The sequence below is a fragment of the Centruroides vittatus genome, unplaced genomic scaffold (assembly GCF_030686945.1).
Source record: "Centruroides vittatus isolate TY-2023 unplaced genomic scaffold, ASM3068694v2 contig_364, whole genome shotgun sequence".
Lineage (NCBI taxonomy): Eukaryota > Metazoa > Arthropoda > Arachnida > Scorpiones > Buthidae > Centruroides > Centruroides vittatus.
This window is the reverse complement of record NW_027122188.1, coordinates 5,222,959-5,245,197: the sequence shown is the minus strand read 5'-3', so window position 1 is coordinate 5,245,197 and position 22,239 is coordinate 5,222,959. Positions and strand designations below refer to the sequence as shown.

Below are 22,239 nucleotides of genomic sequence, written 5' to 3'. Positions count from 1 at the left end.
AATTTAAATAAATCTGATTAATGTATATTCCTATTCATTTATATATGAATTAATAATTAATTGTAATTTATTTTTATGTAGGTGAAAAAGCTTTATTATTTTAATATTAAAAATATATTGAGTAGATATTTTTATTATTTATTTATTGCAAAAATTATTGTCACATCGTCACAATGCCGGGCTGCAATTCTTAATCATATTTTAAACTTATTTAATTTAAAATATATGCTCTCGATCTCAAATTAGTACTGTCTTGCTCCTGCATATCATACTTTACCTGACAACAGTAAAGGTCATCTACGTAACTCAGTTCTGGGGAAAATTTTTGAGTTGAAATCACATGACTTCTATTCTAGAACGGAAGTTTCTATATAGTGAATCGGGGCCTCCTGCCCCCAGGCCTTCTATATCTAGTCTCGTATTTCATCTATCTAACATAGTTGTCGAGATTAAGGAAGGACAGACATGCTGACAGACACAGATGGACCACAGTGGGAATTTATAAGTCTACAATTTTTTTCAAATTGCAACCCAATAAATCGTAGTAAAGATAGGACTTTATATTATCGAACGAAAGAGTAATTTATTTTTATATGACATTTATTAAATTATTGGGCTACAATCTGAAAAAATTGTAGACCTATAAATTCCCAATGTTGTTTGTCTGTCTTTCCTTAATCTCGGGAACGGAATTAGATACATAAAATCCGAGATTAGATATGGAAACCTTAGGGGAAGTAGGTCTCGATTAACTATAAACAAAGTATCAATGAAAACCGAAGTCATGATTTTAAATTAAATAAATTAAGAAAAATATGATTAAAAATTGCAGCCCGGTATTGCGACGATGTCACAATAAATAATTGCACACTTCGATTGCGATTGATAATTTAAAAATATTTCAAATTCAATAAGATTAAACGTACGAGAATTTATTATCATTATACAGTAAATAAGAACATAATTAAATTACATAACAGGTATTGTAATTGTAATTTTATTATACTACTAATTTAATCAGTTGGCAGGAGTATCGTTACTTAATTTGGTTAGTTTTTATAATAAAAATAAAAATAATAATAAAAGAAAAGGTTATAGCATCAACAGGAATTTTTCGGATCAATTTTTCTGACTGTAAATCGATAATTTCTACCTGATATTATACCGCCCTAAGAAAAAGGTTGAAGCATTGGGGATCCGCCTTCGACCACATTTGATTAATGTTCCCAACAGAACATATTGAGACTAATACGTCAAGAGCAATAAGTGGATATCGTTCACACCTGAAATTTGACCCGTGATACACGCATACCCTCAATTACTAAATATAGGAAAAGTAATAATTATTAAATTATTCTGATATTATTCCGCACGTAAATGAATAAATCCGGCATTATTCGTTTTTTAAAATAAATATAGTAGTTATCGATTCCTTTCTCGGATTTTTTGATTGTATAAAACAAACTTAAAATTCGATAAAGAATGGTACCGTATAGTTGCACATAGTCTCGTCTACTGCATAAATCTATATTTTATTTATTCCTTTGGCACCGTATGATGTGAAAGGAGAAAATGTAAACAAATGTTCTAAGAGTAAAATACGTTTAGATTTTTGTTTTATTTATTTTAAATATAATCGAAAAACTTGAAAAATTCGTAAACTCCCCGCTGTGTTACAATTATATTTCATTCCTTAATGGTCCGGTTTAGATCATTAAAGATTCTTCTCCATTATAAAGCCATTGGAATCAAAACGATCCATTAGTTTATACAAGAAAATCGATATTTAGAGATTCTCGCTTATTTTTAATCCTTGGTAATTGTTTATGAAAATTTTATCTAATAAAGCATTTCGAGCGAATAAAAAATGTGTTTCTATTAAGTTTATTGAATAACAATATCAGCGTGAAAGAGAATTAATGATTTAATCAATTAAAAGTAGAATGTAACAAAGTTTCGATAGCAATTTCTTTGATATATTCTCTAATAGATTTTTTTGAATATACTCCAAAATCTGATGACAGCAGAGTCTGATTAATTTTATATCGATTTTTAGCCCAAACACTTTGATCTACGACCGCATCAAACAGTATAAGTGATTCATATCCAGTAAATTTTTCTTAAGAAATGAAATTTACTTAATTTCTAAAGAACTCATTTATGTTTTTTCCCCCTAAATAAACTAATTGACAAAAGTTTCCATTATATTATTTTCACGCCTTATCTCGTTACCCAACTCTTTTCTCTTAATCCAAACTATTAGCGAAGTTGTAAATGCCTTGAATGTTTAATTTAAAACTTGAATATCTTACAACTAGTTTCATTTATTTACTGTATTTACACTAGAATTTCTTTAAATATTCTAAATTTAAACATGCCAAAAATTGAGTAAATACGATTGGAAAACATTTAAATAAGATCTCATAATTGTCTTAGAAACTGGCTTTCCCCATAAATAAATAAATATACAACTAGTTTTTCAAGAAGGCATTAATTCTAATAAATGCGAATGGAAGTGCCTATTCTCTAAATGGTTTCAGGAAAATGGATGATATCCCAAAGTAGTAAGCAGGAAATGAATGAATGACGCGATTAGAAAATACTACAATTGTTTCTTTTTCTGTGTATATTCCCCTCTTAAAATATTCCTTGTTTCTTAAGAGGAAGAATAATTTACATTTTATCCAAATTTCTACCATATTTGCCATAATTTAAACAATTTATTGAGCTCGAAAATGATTACAGGTGTGTTTTAAAACTTCTATACTATATTATATCTTCTATATTTAATAATAATAATTATTATTATTATAAAGAAATTAATATCTTTTCTAAAAGTTAAATTTAATATTTATCGATTTAACAAAGTAAAATTTCACCTTAATTTACAGTCTAAACGAATTTAAATTAAAAAGTGAGTGGAGATTAAGAAGCAAACGAAACGAATAATAGAAAAATTATTTTAAAAATAATTAATTCCTTTAGAATATATCAAAACGCAAATATCAATTTATAAATATTAGAAAAGTATTGAAAAGGGACGTAAGTATTATTATAATGGAGAAGTATACAGTAATATGAATCATTCAACAGCCATATATTAATGACATTCAGCAAAATGTGCATATGACGTCTCAAAAGTAATTACATTTGTAGATGGAATTAATGAGATTAATCAAACTAGTTGAGAACACAAATGCAATTGTATAGCTAAACAATTCGGTAGTTAAATCGGTGACAATTAATGATACTCGTAATTAAAAACAATTATAGAATTAGAGAATATTAAATGTATACTGTATATGACACAAACTGCAAATGAATTAAATCCTGATTGGAGATAGAGGAGCTCTTAACGATAAATATGCGACATTGTCGGGTTTTTAAGTAACTTGGAGAGCGAATATCTATCAAATGTTCTCTGCAAATATAATCGGATAATATGCTCGTAACGAACGAAGTAGACATTAAGCTTTGGCTTTCCATACATCCATGAAACGATAAAAGTCGTCTTGGGACATTTCTCGTCCTGACTTCTTATCAGGTGTCTCCAGTTCCGCATCTTTCTCTCTTCTGATTCTATCCCCTGGTACTCTCAATTCGGTTAGAAAAATGTGTAAAGTAAAAATGTACTGGGTTTGTCAGTATGTCATGCTCGGATATCCTGTTTTATCTCCGGAATTGATGCACGTTTCTACTTCCTTCCCCCTTCAATCCCTTTGTCTACGTTATCTTAAAAGAAAACTTTAAAATAATTTTATTCCGCAGAGTACGACCAACTTTTTTAAACGTTTTATTGGTAAGATAAAAAGATTTTCTAAAAATAAATGTTATTTATTTTTTTTCCCTTCCCCTCTTTCTTCTTACGCTGCTTCTTGTCCATTCCCCCCTCTTCCAACGTCATAAATATTACACCGCAGAATTTAAAAATTTAAAATAACATATATTTTTTTAAATCGTTATAAAAACAAGTAAATTTAAATTCAGAAATTCTTCGAATATATTTTCTTCTATTTTAAATATTGTATATTTATAATAATAATAAGTAGAAGCGCGCTTAAATCAATATTTATACCTTAAAAAAATTCTATAAAAATAAAAATTTAGAATCAATTAAAATTATTTAAGTATAAAAATAAAGAATTTAAAATATTCTGTACTTACAAAACTTGTTAGGTGTACTATTTTATGCGTACAAACCTTGTTCGTTTGATTAATGAGTTTACCCTTTAAAAAAATATTTGTTCAGATGGATGAGATGGAAAGAAATTGTTTTACTTCTTTTCTCATCAATTTTAAGTTTGTTTTTTTATGCAGTGGAATAAAACTTAAGATTTCGTGTCATTTATAAAATTAATAATAATTAAAAAAATATATAAAGTTGACATCGTTTCATCCCTTGCCGATTCCTCGCCACGTTCTATCCCCCTTTTGAATTTATTGATATTGATTGAGTGGGATATTAAGAGTTTATAGGAGATAAGCTTTACGAAGATTTTTATTTATATAGAAATAAATGACGTGAAACATCGGGCTCAAGTTATAAACAAGACCCCGATCTCTCGATAACCGTAACACATGTAGCGTGGAAAAGCGTGACGTACGGCGATAATCTGGAATCGTGACGTGATGTATCAATGATACGATCTAGAAAAATATCCCGGATAAGAGATTATTATCATTATTATTAAATATGACAAATAGATATTATTTTTTAAAAATGTATAATTTATTATTCGATGGTTTTTGTAAAAACTTTTTTGTTTATTTTTTATTATTATTATTTTTTCCTCATCCCTCTCTTTCTTTTTTATGATTACGATCTTTTATATTTTATTGCTCATTTCAAGGCGAAAAATAATTTTATAGCTGATAACTTGCGAACGATTATGAAGACTTTTCTTTTTTATGACTGGTATATTATGAATATTTTCTCTCCTGTTATTGGTATATAAAAGTCGAATTCGGTTTCTTTGTAGCCGAAGTCATTAGTAAGAAAAATATGCCAAACTATAAAATAAAATATGCTATATTTCTTGCAGCGGGAGAAAGATATTGAAGCGATTTATTAAAAGTTTAAATATAAATATCAATTTTTCTGTCGAGATTTTTAATGAAACTGATACAGTAATGTTGGTAATTTCTTCCGTATCGCGAATTATATTGCTGAATAGTCGTTAAAATTAGTAATAATCAAATGTAATGACTATTCAAGCGCACTTCAGTGTATAAACCCGCTAGCAATTCTATTTTTCTCTTAATTTTGTTTATTATATCTTCTCGTATAGGAAGCGATGTTATCCTTACATAAAGAATCGCAAATGACTACAGTAATATAACACCGAGAGTTGTTAGAGGAAGGAAGATTAGGAATTATGGAAGGGAAATAAAAAGGTTCTTATGTACGGTTTAATTCTCGTAAAAGACCTAGGAGGTTTTTAGGATAATTGGCTAGTATAACCAGTATAAACACCTGTATACTGGTTATACAAGGGTAAATATAACTACATTATTAATCTATCGAATTTAAAATATGATATAGGTTTATCTTATATATTTAGAAGGAAATTATCTGTATATACGGTAATAATTTTTCTGTTATAAATGCCTTTCTTAAAGGTTATAAGTTATTAATTTTATACTCTGACGATATAATTATAACTTTATTTAATCATAAAACAGTGTTATAGTGAAGTGTAGAAGCTGTAAAATACAGAAAAATAGATTTAAAAAGTCAGTTTTTTTTATCTAATTCGAATTTAAAAATTATATCAATAGTTTAATGTATTTATTTACGAAATAAATATGAACTTATCATCTTTCGAAGTAGAAATTTCATAAAATAATACGCTTATTTATTATTTTCGAAGCCTTCTAACTTAAAATTGAGATAAAATTTACATTTATAGAAAGAAATACTGTATAAAGAAAGATGAAGATCTTGAAATGGTATGATTATCATCACGAAATTTAATTCTTGCAAAACAAAAATAAGAAAACTTTCTTTTGGATAAATCAAACATTTACTTCGAAAATTACTTTAAACAAATTACCTTTTGTCACGTTATATATATATATATATATATATATATATATATATTATATATATATATATAATTTTATCGCAAAATACTAAAAACAGTCACGCTATATTCAGAATTTTTATACAAATTCTTCCTTATTGTTTAAGATTTAATTAATTTATTGGTAGAACATATCAACCTTATATCTTCTTAAACAAACCTAATAAAATATTTAAACGTGTAATGTATATTAAAAACATTAATTTATATAATTAATGCTTTTTTAATTATTAATTTTTACTGCATTAAATTCATTTTAAAATAATATATTTAGACATAAACTTATGTCAGATATAAAGTTGTGAGCGGTATCGATTCAATAAAATGATTTAGAAAAGAAGAAAAAATTATGAATTTAATTGAAAAAATATATATATACATTTACTGAAAATATACTACTTTTGAGAACAAGAAAGTTATTTTATTTTTTTTAATTTTAAATAAAAATGAAAAATTCAACTTTCGATAGAAATAAGTACAATTTTAAAGAAGAGAATGGTTGGAAAAATTGGAGAGAAAACATCTGGAATATACTTGGTTGACTATGTGCAGGAAGCATTTCATCACATACCACATGACCTTCAAAATTCGATCACGACATCTGTCTGACAAAGCTCCCGAAGTAAGTTTATAATCTTTCGGTGAAATGTTGAAAATTCTTCTATTTATAACTAACGTTTATACCAAGAGATTTCCAAATAATTACTACACTTAAATAATTAATTACACTTTTCTAAATACGCATGGTTTCGACGATAGAAGAGGAATTAATCTATACAAACCCCAGCTCTAGATAAACCAGCTTAAATTTTAAATAATTTAAAATATATGACATTCGTATCACGCCTTTACGTATATTATAATTCAGAAATCTTCACTCTTCTCCCCCCCACAAAAAAAAAAAATATTGTTTAAAAATAAATGCCCTTTGGTGGTAGGATGAACAAAAGACGAATGATAATCGAAAGATGCTAAATCGAACATTCAGTCAGTTTAAAAATTGATTTAGATAGTAGTTATAATGGATTCTAATAACATTACGTTACTAGATTCTAAATATATATTTGAATTTTCACTTTATAAATCGAAGTAATTTATGGCCTTGTAATGCAATGTTATAAGGCTAAATCTGAGTCGTAATATATCCATTATAATTCTGGCTTTTTTAATGGCGATTTTTGTAATTTTTCCCCCTCTTTTAAATTACCGAATCGGCAACTTTATCGGTGTTAAATGTATTAGTGTTCGTCATTCGGTTGAGTTATCCATTACACCAATTAAAATTCTCAGATAATTCTCAAAGCCAATGTTTTCTCTAACTTAATTTTTGAAGATTTGCTTTAATAATCGGTTAATTAAAACTGGAGGAATCAATTCATTGATTTAATAATAAGAGGGGAAGAGGGGGAAGAGAGACAATCTTAGGATAGTTAAAAATCTGCAACCATTAGAACATAATTCGCCAACAATTTGGCAAAGTTAGAAAGTTTCTTTCAATAACGGATCGAAGTGAGGAGGAAACATTAAAAAAAACAAATTAAAAAAAATAAAATAAAAGATTTTGTTGGAATCTTTCAATCAATCATTGGTTTTATAAGGAAAGCTTTTCGATATTTACTCAACTTCCAAGTATCAATAAAAGTTTCTTTAATGTTAAACTATTCGGAGTTATACGCTTGGAGCGAGGAGAAATGAATCGCTCCTTGTTTTTTTTAATATCGATTTTAATTACGATTATATCGAAAATATATTAAATATATCACTTTTTCGATATCTACATTGTTATATTTAAACAAATTAATAATTTAAAACATTTATTAAGCATTTATCATCGCGTTGTTGGCAATATCCATGCGGCAATCATTACACAGATTAACCAATAAAATTCGTTTTTATAACTTTATATACGAATTAAACGTGTAATTTATACCATAATTTACATCCCTTACTTTATAAAATGAGTTTATTCGAGTAAAATAAGCGGATAATTTGATAAATTTATCGCTTTTCTATGGCTTGGATGAGTTGTATTATTTTAAACAAAACAGTTAATTTACGAGGAAACCTTTATATAGATTTAACATTTGTTTTGATGTATTATCATAACAGTAAAAATAAATTATCATAATATTTATTTGAAGTGGTGTTAAAGAAAATAATGATTTAACAAAATCCAGAGTACCGTTTCGAATTTTTTTCCTCCCTCCTCTTCGATAAAATAACGCGTAAAGTGAAGCGTGTTAATTATTTATGGAACGAAAACAAATAAATAAATATATATAATGGAGTAAGACTAAACAAGTCGATCAGAAATGCCAAAACAAAGATTTATTTACGAAATTCCTTTTTGCTCTTTTATGTTTTGAAACCTCTGGCGTATCTAAACCATTTAGTTTTCTGCACCTGGATAGACAGTGCGGATACGTCACAACAAAAACACGTGACGCAACGCAAAATTACGTCAGTTTTAGCTAGTCTAGGTTTAGAGTTGAACATTAACACTTCCTTCTATGGATATTCTCCCACCCACAGCCAAATTTTAAACGCCATTAAGTTTTTTTTTTTTTTTTGTTTTCTTCTTTCGATACTCTACTTTTAACTATTTAATAATGCAATAGGAAAAATAGGTGAGTAGTCGCTTTATTATCTTTATATTTTCGTCCGAAATTTGAGTTCGAGCATTACGAAAATTGTGCAGCTTACTGAGTATAGGTGCCACGTTCAACCCGAAAGTATTTAAATTTAGTTTTACTGTGTTTATATTGTTAAATAATGGAGAAAATTCAAAGTTTTAACGAGCAATTATTTATTGTAACACCATCATTTATCCGTGTAAATTTCTGAATTGAAACCACGTGACTTCCGGTAAAGAAGGGAAGTTCTTATACATTTAATCGGGGCTTTCTTCCACTAATCTTTCTATATCTGGTTTCGAATTACATCTATCTAATACCCTTCTCGAGATTAAGGAAGGACAGACAAACAGACGGACGGACGAAAGTGGGAATTTATAGGTCTCTAATCTTTTCAAATTGCAGCCCAATTAAAGGCGAGGATAAATTATTTGAAATTTAGAGAAACATGACATCAGCAGAAAGCGGAGACAAAGTGTCATTCCGAATTGCACACGCAGCCATTTTGATTGTAGAAAAAAAGGAGAAAGTGTTTCGACTTCAAAGTGTAAACCGCAGAATCTTGCTGATTGTGATAAACAGTAATCTATTACTCGCTGTCTACTCGTTTCTCCATTATCATCCTTGAATCTGGTGATAATGAAGATATCCGATTGTTAACGCTTAAGTGGCTTGATAATTACGTATTAAGGCATTAATGGGCCCAAATTATACAATACTTAACTCATTACCGGTCTCACTCCCGTAGTGTCAATATAAAATAAATGAAAGCCATGCATTATCATAAACATTAACTTATTCCGACACGGAATTTATTAAAGATTATTATTTAATTAAGAAGTTGAAATTGCATTTTAAAGTATAAAGTTCATCACTCGCAAGTTTGAAATTAACTTTAACTGTAAAGATAACTACAAGATAATAATTTAAGCGCTGCTGACAATCATTTATTGTTACGAATTTTGTTAATATAGTAAATTATCTATTAAATTTTCACTCATATATTCATTAATTATAGATTTTCTGGACTTATAGTTACTAAATGAATCACAAAGTTCGTCGAATGTTACGTAATTATAGCTAAATTTAGAAGATGAAACAAGATCATCCGGCTTAATATGAGTAGGAGGAGATTTTTATCTTTACTTCGGAGTATTTTTATAAAAATTTCGAACTCAGTCGGAATAAATGATGGCGGAGGATGGACTAAAATGTTTAAAGTAATCAGACCACGACACTATTTGGAATTTTTCAAAGATGACACGAGAAAAATGTGTTTAATTTGAGTAAGTTGATACGAACAATACTCCACATCTCTCGTTCTCTTGTGGATAATTCTCTTTAATTTTCTTACACCGCGTCAAAACGCGGTACACAATTTTAATAGTAATATTCTAAATTAATCTACTTTCTTTCTTTTCGTAAAATGTTATTTTTATGTAAATATTCTTTCGTATTAATCAACAACTTAGATAAATTTACATTTTATATGATTCTTTTTTTTTTCTTTTTAAATTAAATTTTAATCTTTAAACCATTTAATTTTGTACGCATTATTATACTTCGTGATCTGTAATGAATTGCATTTGAAACAGTTTAATTTTAGTTTAAAAATTATTCAAAATAAAATTCAAAACAGGATGAAATGTTGCTTTCTTTAATGCAATTTTTAATATTTAAGATGTTTACTGGTTCCTTCTTAAATTAACTTTACATTTCCATGTTTTCAAGCTATTGTGTCGCTTCTGAAAAGTTAAATTTTGATTCGAAATATATTAAAATTTCACTTTTACAACCGAAATTTCCATAGTTTGAGGTGTTGCATTGATCCAATAACATAAAAAAAAAATGATAGAAAAGTAAAACTTTGAGCCTTTGTGATCAGAATAGAACAATAAAAAGCTTCCAGAATATCATTATCTTTGCAAATTTATTCTCGCAGATTAAATTAAAATGCAGATTTTCTAATAGAAAGTATAAACAAAATAAATTTAGCAGTTATTTTTTATTGTTCTTTCAGGCTCACGAAGTTCATTCGAAACAAGTTCATTTGTATAATTAATTTTTAATTTGTTTAAAATTTTGGCAATCTTAGATATAATTTAGGAACGATTTAGGAAATTCTGTTACGTTAGTAATGCAAATTATCATCGGATTGATTTTATTCTTGACATCGATTTGTGCTCCATTTTCGAAATTCTATGCGAACCTCGAAGCTTAATCTTGATTGTATTCTGTCCATTCTCGTAAGAGTGAATTAGATTCTATATAAAAAGTAACTAGAAAGTCTCTATCAGCTCATCGATTAACTCGGAACTTAATCATCCATCTCTCCTTTTATCCAATCAATTGGCTATTCATAAGTGCATCAACGACGAGAGAACATTTTACTATTATTTGCTAACAAGGAAGTGATATAATTAAGTTCTTCGTCACAAAAGAAGATTTTGTAAGTTTTATCACCGTAAATAAGTTTTTTCCCTCCAATTTCTTACGTTGATTTATTATTACTTGCGACATTAAATTATAAATAAAACTCTATTTAAGATAAAACATAGGAAAATTCCGTCTTAAATTACTTATTCTACGTCAAAAACAATTGTAATTTTGGCATATATACGCTTTTATTTTACTAATAAAGAAGTCTTTCGTGTATATTTATATAATTTTTTTTTACTTAAAAATCCACAAAAACTTGTTTTATAAATAAATATAAGTGCCGTTTTCTTTCGGACATATAAACAGCTTCTGCTGGAGTAAATTAAATTTTATAAAATAAATATTTTTGCCATTTCTTTCTATACGATACTCAACTTTTAGTATTGGTGTTTTATTAAAAAAAAATAGAAAATTGCCTTTTTTAAAGTATTTAGAATTAGCACACCGTTTGGTGTTATTCGAAAGACTTTTCTAATACAGGCGTGGCAAACCGGTAGAACTATAAAAAAGGCATTTTCTAAGACGGTGTTGACGTGAGCAGCTGGACAACTGCCAAGTATTGAGATGAAGAACAGAAGACACACCTGAGTATACGAAATCATTCTTACCTCCACCATTATATAAACAGCAACGTAACTTGCTTTAGTTCTATCATTGGGTAGAGGATTCGTGATGATTGATTTTTACTTCATGAAGAACACACTTAATTACATCAGGTATGAAACATTTAAAAGAATTTCTGGGTATTTTATAACAATCGTAGATCATTTCTCATTGCCAAATGAGAATTATGCCGTTAATCCAATTTCTCGATGAGAAATTTAACAAGTGAATTTCTCTTCTAATCAATTTACTCGATACAAACGAATTTTTTACATATTATTTTAGTATTATTTCGAGGGGTTAGAAATTATCAAATCGTAGAATAACTCTAGAAATTGATTTTAAACGCGGAGATAAAAAATAAAAAAAAAGAAAGTCAATATTTATTTACATTAAATTTCTGAGGCGAAGTTAAGTAAATAAATATTAAATATGTTATTTTTATGATTCGAAAGTAAAAAAAAGGAGTTTATTTTCTAAAAGAATTCGCATTTTTCAAATAAATAAAACAATTCATCCGCTTTATTTCCCATTGGATTTTTATGAAACTAACTTTAACATTGTATAAATTAATTGGAAAGTCAATTTTTATATACAATCTTTTAAAAATGATAAAAATATTTTTTTAATTTCCATTAAGAAAGCATTAAACTATTATTATTATTTATTTTATAGGCGAGAGAGCAATTTTTATTTTGAATTTTACCAATCTCCTGACTGATTCTCTATGTATCTACCGTGAATAAAATTCAATATCAGTGAAAATGCTAATTTTATAAACCTTAATTTTAGCTTAATATTGTTTGCTTGCTCGTTTAATATATATATATAGGCTATATTTTTAAAATTAAGTAAGTAATAAAGTTTATTGTAATAGGCTATACCTGTTATAAAGGGGGAGAATCAGTTGATACCAACATAGTTGATTTTGTTATTTGATAACATAAGATGTCAATATATTGCAATTAACATTGATATATATTTTTAATATTGTAAAACATATATAATTGAGATCTTATATCATATTACATAACTATAAAAATTTTTCAAATTATATAAATTATTATCAATTACAATTTTTACCACGTAAAAAACACTTAGTATTTTCATTGTTGATATTGTTCGTCGCATGGATATTGTATCTATTTCGTAACACTAGTCTCACACTATAAAACGAAACTTATAATTTTTGGGAAGAAACCCTACATCTAGGATAGCACCAATTGGAGAGATAATTATTATTATTGAATTATCTTCTTTTTGTTAAGTCTTGGATAGATGGAGAAATTTAATGGTAAAAAACAAATTCTTAAAATATATCTGTTGCTAAATAATTGTCCTGAAATTATATTATACCACACAAGATTTTGACAGATAACAATTTTAAGATAGGCAGAATTCGGGAGAAATATATCAATTATGAACCTGATATAATGACTTCGGTGGAATAGTTGATATTTTTTTTTTAATTTCCCGACTTAGAAAAAAAAGGTTAATGTTACCTTAGGTGCCAAGATGGCGGCTCGTCTCTGATTCCAGCAAGAAAAACAGCGGGACGCACGTTCTCCTAACTAACCTAACCTATTCTAATAAATTAACTATAATTATTAGCAACCAAATTATTAGAATAGGTTAGGTTAGGTTAGGTTAGAACGTGCGTCCCGCTGTTTTCTTGCTGGAATCAGAGACGAGCCGTCATCTTGGCACCTAAGGTAACATTAACCGAAAAACTTTAATAAGGAATATCATAAGGAATAAGTGTAGATCAAATCTGATCCAATTTTTCTATTACCATAGTTTTAGCATTTAAACATTCAAACTAACTATCATTTCTTCTTTCCAGTCATAATCAGATCTATGATGTCGATCAATTCCTTCTCGAAAAATCACTCAATTGGATTACTTTATCTAGATTAATATCATATGTATATTTTACGTTGTCTTTAATATAATAATCATCTTTTATAATAATTCTATTCCCATCATGTTTTTCTTCTCTGATTATTGCTAATAATTTTTTTCACCTCATTCTAGATCTCATGCATAAATCCGAAGTAAGTATTATTTTTTCCTTCACTTTATTATTGAAGTCGTCTTTCTTTTCCCAGAATTCTTTAATAAATCGGATTTCTATCATATAAGGAACCTAATAATATTTTCACTATAGGTTTGATTTCACTGTTGGTTAATCTAACCAATCCTTCTATGAGACTATTAGTTATTCCAAAGTCCTTTTTTATAAACTGATTAATTTCTTTTACACGATCAGTCGAGTTGAACGGAAGATTTATAAACTATAGTATTATTATTATTTCTCAAGTTAACTAGTTGGTCTATTTCGAATTCTAACATACCTTTTAATTGGCAATTATTATTGGATATTTCCTCTAATTCTTCTAGTTTTTGGGGTAATTTTGAGAATTCTCCATAAAAATATTTATTTTCTTCTTTCGAAGCAATGACTTCTGTTTTTAATTCCTTGTAGTTCCATATGAAGCAGTGAAAACTTATCTTGAATTAGCTCGTATATTGATTTCAATGTAAACTGTGACTCTTCCTGAACCTTGGCCCTAAATCTCTTGAAGTTTCGAAGTAATCGTAAATTTTCGTAGCTCTCGAGGTCACAGGACAATTTTTATTAAAAACATCCTCTAATTTATAATAATCTTCACTAGTTGTATCGCTCAATTCCCTTTCTTTAAGATTAATCTTGCGAGGTCTGCCTCGCCCCCTTACTTTATCTAGATTAATATCATATGTATATTTTATTTTGTCTTTAATATTCTTTTATTTATAAGTCTTTGCATATCTCCTTGACTCATTTGTTGTGGAGATCGAGGGAAAGGGTCTGGATTGGACTCAATCCCAGCAATTATTAATAAACACATAATTAAAATCAAGAAAGGTCTATTCACAAATATCCACTTCTTTAAAATTGTCATATTTCGGCTTCTTATGGCTTTCCAATTCACTCAAAACACAGTTATCAAGCTTCACTAAAAGTTCACCCGTCCAGCGGCTAGTATTTTTTTTAAATTAAATGTAACGCAGATTTAAAATTTTAATATAAAACTTTCATTAAATTGATAGTTTACCCTTTTTTATATTATGAAATTTAAGTTATAAACAGAATTTGATAAAATATTTTTATATTCAAATAATATATGTCTTTAGTAGGAAACATTAAATTAAATTTTTATATTTTCATTTTATATAAATTTATTTTATTATTTTTTTCGCAGAAGTACATGAATTTTATAATTTCTTTAAAGAAATTTAATTATATTTTCGAATTTTTTTTTAATAGTATTAAATATAATGATTTTAAGGTAATTTAAAAGAAAAAAAAAATTGTTTCATTCGGAGTAAATCAATTTGTTATAATGCCATTTTGAAAGTTCGATTATTGAATTATTTTTAATTGGAAAACTAATTTATTTTAATTAAAATAATCGTAGAAGATGAATTATTACTCAAGATACTGCTTGTGTTTTATAAAATTAATTTTTAAAATATCGAAAAATTCATTTACAATTTATTATTAGAGGAAAAATAAAGAGATTAGCATACTTTCTTTAACAAAATTATATAAATTATTCTAAGAACTTTTAACGATTTTCTAGTTATTACACGATATAAATTCATTTATTTATCAAAACTGTAATTCTTCATTAAAAATATATCATCAAAATGTAGTTACGTTGGCCTTAGTGCTTTAATTAATGATTTATTATTAAATTAATCAAGTCTAAGTGGCACATTTATGTTAGATCGGTCGATAAGATTGTTCAATTCCACCTATCAACAATAATTAACATTTATGCAAATATTAATTTATGCAGCGTTAAAATGAAACATGTAAAGGACAACATTTAGGAAAGGATCCAAAATATTATAACTTTGTCACTTTTGTCTCCTGTCACTTTTTGGCATTCTCATTACACGTTCTTATTACCGTGTGCCAAGTGAAAATTGTATTTTTCTCACCTCCTTTCAACGAAACGTGATATTGAAGAAGTTGCTAAAGTGTGAACTCGAAATATAATTCTGATAATACAAAACTTATAGCTGTTGTGTAGACTGAGGTAATGTAAAAAGCGAAAAAAAGATATATATATTTTAAGGAAACGAGGAAATTTCGTTTATTTTGAAATCGGATAGATCCTATTTGATTGAATTTATCAACGTTTCTTATATAAACGATTTATTATAAGAAATACGCTTGACGTATTAACAATTATACGCGACTCATTTCTTGTATTTGCATGTTTACCGCTGTAAATTTTTTATTTTAAAATTATTTTTCTCACTCAGAATCTTATATTTCTATGATTCGATCGTAGTAATTTATTACTATAATTTTTCATACTTTTTATTTTATTTTTTTATTTTAAAAAAAGAGAAAAAAATTGGATATTTTTGTCTACTTGTTAATAAGAGAACGGTCATTTTTATCCAGAAAAAATAGACTATTCGATAACAATTTTTCACTTAATTATGGAGAAAAAATAATTAATCATTTATATAAAGTGTAAATTATAATCTTTAAATACTAATTTACAGTTTTTTAAAATTATTTTTATCGATAATTTCAATTTATATAGTGACGTTTAATTTTTATTTCTTTGTAATTTTAAAAGTGTATTAAATTACATTTACATTTTTTTTCCTATTCTAAAAGCTTCTAAAATCTAATAAATAAGTATTTTTAAATGATAAAAATGTACGCTTAATTAATAATTATTTATCAAGTAAACCCGATAAACGTAATTTTTTTTTCTTAAATCTAATGAAAGCAGAAAAACAAATATAATTTGCAATCTTTTTAAAGTTTTTTTCCTTTAAATTTTAATATTTTCTAAATTTTATTAACTTATAAAAAATATGCCTATAATTATATAAAATGAAGGAAAGAATAAAGATAAATATTTATTCCGCGCCGTTAAAGAAACACGCTCATTAAAAGTAATTCTATACAGAAAAATATTTATTAAAATATATAAAATTTATCAACGTAACAATATTGAATTACTTTAACTGTTTTCCTTTTAAATATTTAATATTTTACCCCCGTAATTCTCCAATTTTATTTATTTATTTTCCCCCATTTCTAATACTTTCAAGACACAGAAGAATAAAAATTGAACATTGATGCAGAGTTTTTATATTAGATAAAGAACAAAAGTGTCAGAGGAAAATATAGAATTTTCATTGAAAATTATTGAAGTATCTTTAATATATTACTTAAAATTTTTTTTATTTTAGAAGATATATAATAAATAAATTACTACATTGCTTCATTTAAAATTTCCAGGTTATTTATAGGATTATAAAAAAAAAAATCTTAACGAGTATAAACAAAGGATAATCGATATTAAAATGATAAATATATGTTTAAAATTTATAATTATTAATAAGACAAGATCTTACAAGATTACTAGAAAATAAATTTTAAACGATACAACGAGACTAATTGATTTGTATGAAAAATATTATTACTCATGATAGAATTTTACGACGGAATTATTCTTCGAGTAAACGACATTTGCATAAATTCGATTTTACTATTATATAAGGATTATTTAATTAAAATTTATAAATGTTTACGAAACGCATTAATTATCTTCGTTCTCACGTGATAAATTTATTGAGTAATAAACTTACCTGCTTCTATTCTTTCATCTTATTCATGTTTTTACGATATGAACTCTTATTCAGTAATAAAATTACATTTTATTCTAATTAGTTTTACTTTAAAAATTCCCCGTTTTCTCCTCTTCTTTTATTATAAAACTTTTTCTAAATATTTCATTTTATCGTATCATTTCTCTATTAAAATTATTCTTTGCATCGCTGAACGTCGCTTTAAATTATCATTGCTCTTCTGTTACGAGAAAAATAGGTAAAAAAATAAATAAATAAAACGTAACAGTATTATTAATATACTTAATTAATAGGCAAAAGTACAGTACGTGACAACGAATATGGAATTTATATGACGTAAACTTAATTCGTCAAAGGTTTTAGTTAATGTGTATTTGAAATTTAAACTTTATCGAAAGCTTCTGTTAACAAGATACATCAAATATAGACTTATTAAAGGTTTCGGTTAACGAGTGTTTCAAATTTAAACTACAAACGTATTATTATGTTAATATAACTAGCGAAGTTGTTCTCGCTGCATAATTTACATAGCATAAATGCTAAATTTACGAATTTAATTATCATATCCCCACAAATGTTGCAATTATCGATTCAGATTCTTCGCAATTGTAAACGGTCAAAACTGGCATCCCATCTGGTTCCAAAAATGCTAGATGTGCGAGAAATTTGGAGACGGGATAGGCCAAAGAAATGTAGTAACGTAACATTCTTAGAAAACCATAGCTGTGTACAACTTAATGTTATCTACTGGAAAATGTTTGCAGGCCTGACATGAAAGGCGATTGGACGACACGAGACGAAGATTTCTTAAATGTACTGTACCGCTACGCCGTTAATATTCTAACACCTCTACTAGGGGTGACCGACTATCATATGATATGTCTCCACAGACCGGAATGTCCATCGCAATACAGGCGGAATTGAAACGGTCGCTAGTAAAACCTGTGAACACTGGTGGTCAGTCGGTCGTGGGTTCGCAAACAACGGGCTGGCAACATAGTTTTCTGGGATTTTCACGGGTCTAACAGCTAAGTAGGGACCAGTTTCCCATAAAAGTTCTCCAGGGAGGCATTTTCCCTTTGACAGATCGCCCACGTATTGATGCCTTATTCCATCAATCTGAGAAGCTCGCGGTGGTCTTCTACACTAACTGGTCATCCGTTCCCAAACAGAATCGGGACTCTGCCAAAGACTATACGTTGCCAGTCCGTAGTAGTCATGCTTTTCTGTCGCCACACCACTGCAAACAAAGCCAACTTTGTTGAGGTGGTAATGACAGAATACGCAGCAGTCGCCATGCGTGAGAATTTTCCCGTGATATTGCCTGCCAATGGCACAAGAATAAGGGCTTTGTAGAGAGTCTTCCACTTGTCTCTGGATGTGGACAAATAGCCAACACAGTTGTAGGCGTTCGTACTTGTTTCACGATTGGACGATCACTTCTCTTGATGGTCTGTCTGAGTCGTCCAGGATCTGCCCACCGTGTATGTGCCCTCTGACGTATCCACTGTCTCTACCATGGCGGAAAATTCGGCGAAAAGACCATCCTATTTTCCTCAGCCTGATGATGAAAGTTTTCTTTAACTCTGTCAGAGAAATTATCTTTGACTACGCGTATAGGCATACCAGGCTTTCGAAAAAACTCTATAAACAACAAGTACACTGAAAATTCTGAACACAGTGAGCCTGCGCCAGCCTTAATAGGATAATGGGGTAGCGATTTTAAGGCATTCTGGTAGAATTTTCTGGCGTACAATAGGACCACAACTGTAATCATTTACAAACCTATCTGAAATATAGCTGTATGTCTTTTGTAATAATCGGAAATTTCAATCCTGGTGAGTATCTTGAATGTATATGAATATATCTTCTATATTTTCGATTTAATTCAAATTTTTTAAGTTGATTGCTCATATTTAAGTTCTTGTAACTTCTTATTGATTAAAACGAAAACGATTTCATTAATTTTATAGAATTAGAATTAATTTTAAAAATTGATAGAAACAGCAAAGTTAGAAAAATTATGATTTTGTCAACATAAGAAGCAAAGACTACAGATCTCGAAAGCAGATGTTTTTGACAGGGAAAGTTCTTATTCTGTATATAAAAAAAAGTCAATCATTTTTATTTCTACGCAAAAAACTCGGATTTTATTGTTTATGAAAATAATAAATTTGTTTAACTCTAAACATTTTGCATTTGGGCAAACACAAAATAGGTAAATACATTTATATTTTATGAAATTATTTGCGTTAAAAACTTTGTCGTATTCAGAGTTTAACGAATTTCAAACTGTAGAATGGCCATTCCTTTTGCTCTTTTACTATTTTAACTTCGTAAATATTAATTATATTTATTAAATAGTACTAAATAAAAAGTACTAAAATTTCTAATTTATTTTCTTTTATGCTTTTTCCCTAATCCTTCAGAATTATATTAAAAAAATTTATAGAACTTTAAATTAAGAATTTATTATATAATGTGCTTTAATTTATAATTATTTATTATATTTACTTCTTATGTATCTCGTATTGCCTATAAAATTATATAGGAAATATATCCCGATCTCGTTAATCATTTATTACTATCCTCCAATTACAATTGCATTGATGAAGGGTAATTAAGATTTGGACTAAATTACTCGTACCAATTCTGCCAAACTACATACTTATACGTTATTTTATATAGAGTAGACTTTACACTTTACTACCGCCTCTGGCCACACTCTATTATTGAATCTTACATTAAGTGTAATCATTACTCTCGAATGAATACACTAAATAAATGTTAAGCAATATAGAACCAATTTCATATAATTATCTTTATAAATTATGATTTCGTAAACTATTGTTATATAAACTCTTTAAAATTAGTTGCTATATTAACATAATTAAAAGCAATATGAGCCTATAAATATTAAAAACAACATGTCAGGTAGATTTAATGAATCGAAAGCGGGTACTAAATTCGCCATTCTTGATGTCGAGCCAAAATGATGGCTCCTCGTGTTTCTCTAGAATCTCAAGAGATTTATTTTCAGTTTAGAATTCCCCCATTAGAGTTTAAATCAAAACGCTGTTCTACTAAAACAAGCGTAGTGTAATGCATACACACTCATAATAACTGCAAACTGGTTAACTGATGATGAATTATAAGAGGAGAAAGACAAGAGGAAGCCGTTAGAGTACTTTAAATTGTTTAATAATTGGGTTTTTGAGCTTAAATTAATGCCACTTTCAAAAGTCCCATTAACGAAATTTTAGTTTGACTAACTTAATTTAAAACATTAATAAAATTCAATGCCAAACACTTTCTCTCTTATTCGGCATAATAAACTGTAAATACTGTATATAAAATTCATACTCTGTTTAAGTTTATATGTAAGAAGAATTGTAGATCTTGTAGAAGAAAAAAAAGGATAGAATAAATGAAATAGAGCAAACTGTAAAGGACACATTTTCTATTTTCGAATTGACATAATGACAAATGTTCTAAGTCGAATAAACAAAAGAATTTAATGGAACATAAGCGAAAAGACGTAACAATACTGCTTATCAGAAATAGCAATACAATGCAAGCCATAATTGCTAACAAAATAGATAAAGAAGGAGGAAAATATTGTTCATTAAATCCCAAAAACGGTCAAGTACGCTTAATGAAATCAAGCAAATCGCTTAGTAAGCTCTTAATTTAATGATGGGAGTTTTCTCATTTCTGTTTAGATCACACGTTGTCACAAAGGCCAACTTGATTATTTCTCATTATTCGAGTTTATATTCTATTGTTTTTTTTACAATTTTTAGTCATTAAACGTTGCTCACTTAAGTTTTATCATTTATTAAAGTTCATAAATAAATATTAATTTCTTATTCTTTTCAGATTGCTATCGTATATGTAATTTAATTTATTCACTTATCCTGCTAAAGATGTGATAATTTCCTTGTGGAAATGTAAAATACCAAATATTTGGATGAATATTAATAATATAATTACGGTAATTATTTAAATTATTTATCTGTAATTGGAAACAAAACAAAAATCTCGAGAATTGTTACTGATAAGACAGGAACATAGAGGAACGAGGGGACAAAGTTGTATGTGTTTTTTTTATATATCTCAGCACTACGTGGACCATTCATTTTGAAATTTTGCAGGAATATTTTTACATACGGAGCACATACTATTACATTTTTGAATTATAATTCACAGAGTTTAGGGTTCGAGTGCTTGGAAAATCGTGCAAGACCCTGATAATACTGTATTATAATATTACTTACCAGAGAGAAAATATTAGGCTTATTATTATAGATATTTATAATAATAAGATAATTTATTCAGTTAATATTCGGTTTGGTTCTGTTTTCTTGGCTCCTATATTTAATAGTTTGGAAAACTTATTTTATGCTTTACTATATTAATACTTGTAATTTATAAGTATTAATGTATTAAAATATTAAATAACAGAGCCTAGATCGAATTTGATGTGGGTCCTATTACAGATTCATCAATTACATTCCTGAAAAGTAAAGTTTAATAGTAATTTTTTTTTTACGCGCGTTTAACAAGCAACGTCAGCAAGAAGAATGGCGAATTTTTTCCTCCAAGTTTTTATTCTTTTATTGCAAAGAATGGAAGAGAAATATAAAATATTCATATTTATCTAAATTTAAATATAAATCGAATTTATGTTCTGATATCTTCTTATTGTATTGAGATTGGTGAAAGATATTGGTACGGTCTTTGTTATTATTTCAAAAATTTTGGATCGTGATACAAAACATCTATTGAATACTCGATCTATTAATAGAAAATATAAT

General features: G+C 27.6%; 1 protein-coding gene across 2 annotated transcripts in view; it reads left to right on the top strand.

Moving 5' to 3' along the window:
- The window catches only part of LOC136975146 (transient-receptor-potential-like protein), a 106,077-nt gene that overhangs the window by 15,298 nt on the left and 68,540 nt on the right, over positions 1 to 22,239 (top strand). Inside the window, exon 1 of one of the 2 annotated variants that reach the window (XM_067270173.1) lies at positions 8,651 to 8,710. The exons of the other annotated variant lie outside the window; for it this stretch is intronic. The gene's annotated coding sequence lies outside the window, so the exon portion shown is untranslated. Of the gene's footprint in view, positions 1 to 8,650; positions 8,711 to 22,239 lie in introns of those variants that run through there. 2 annotated transcript variants of the gene reach the window in all.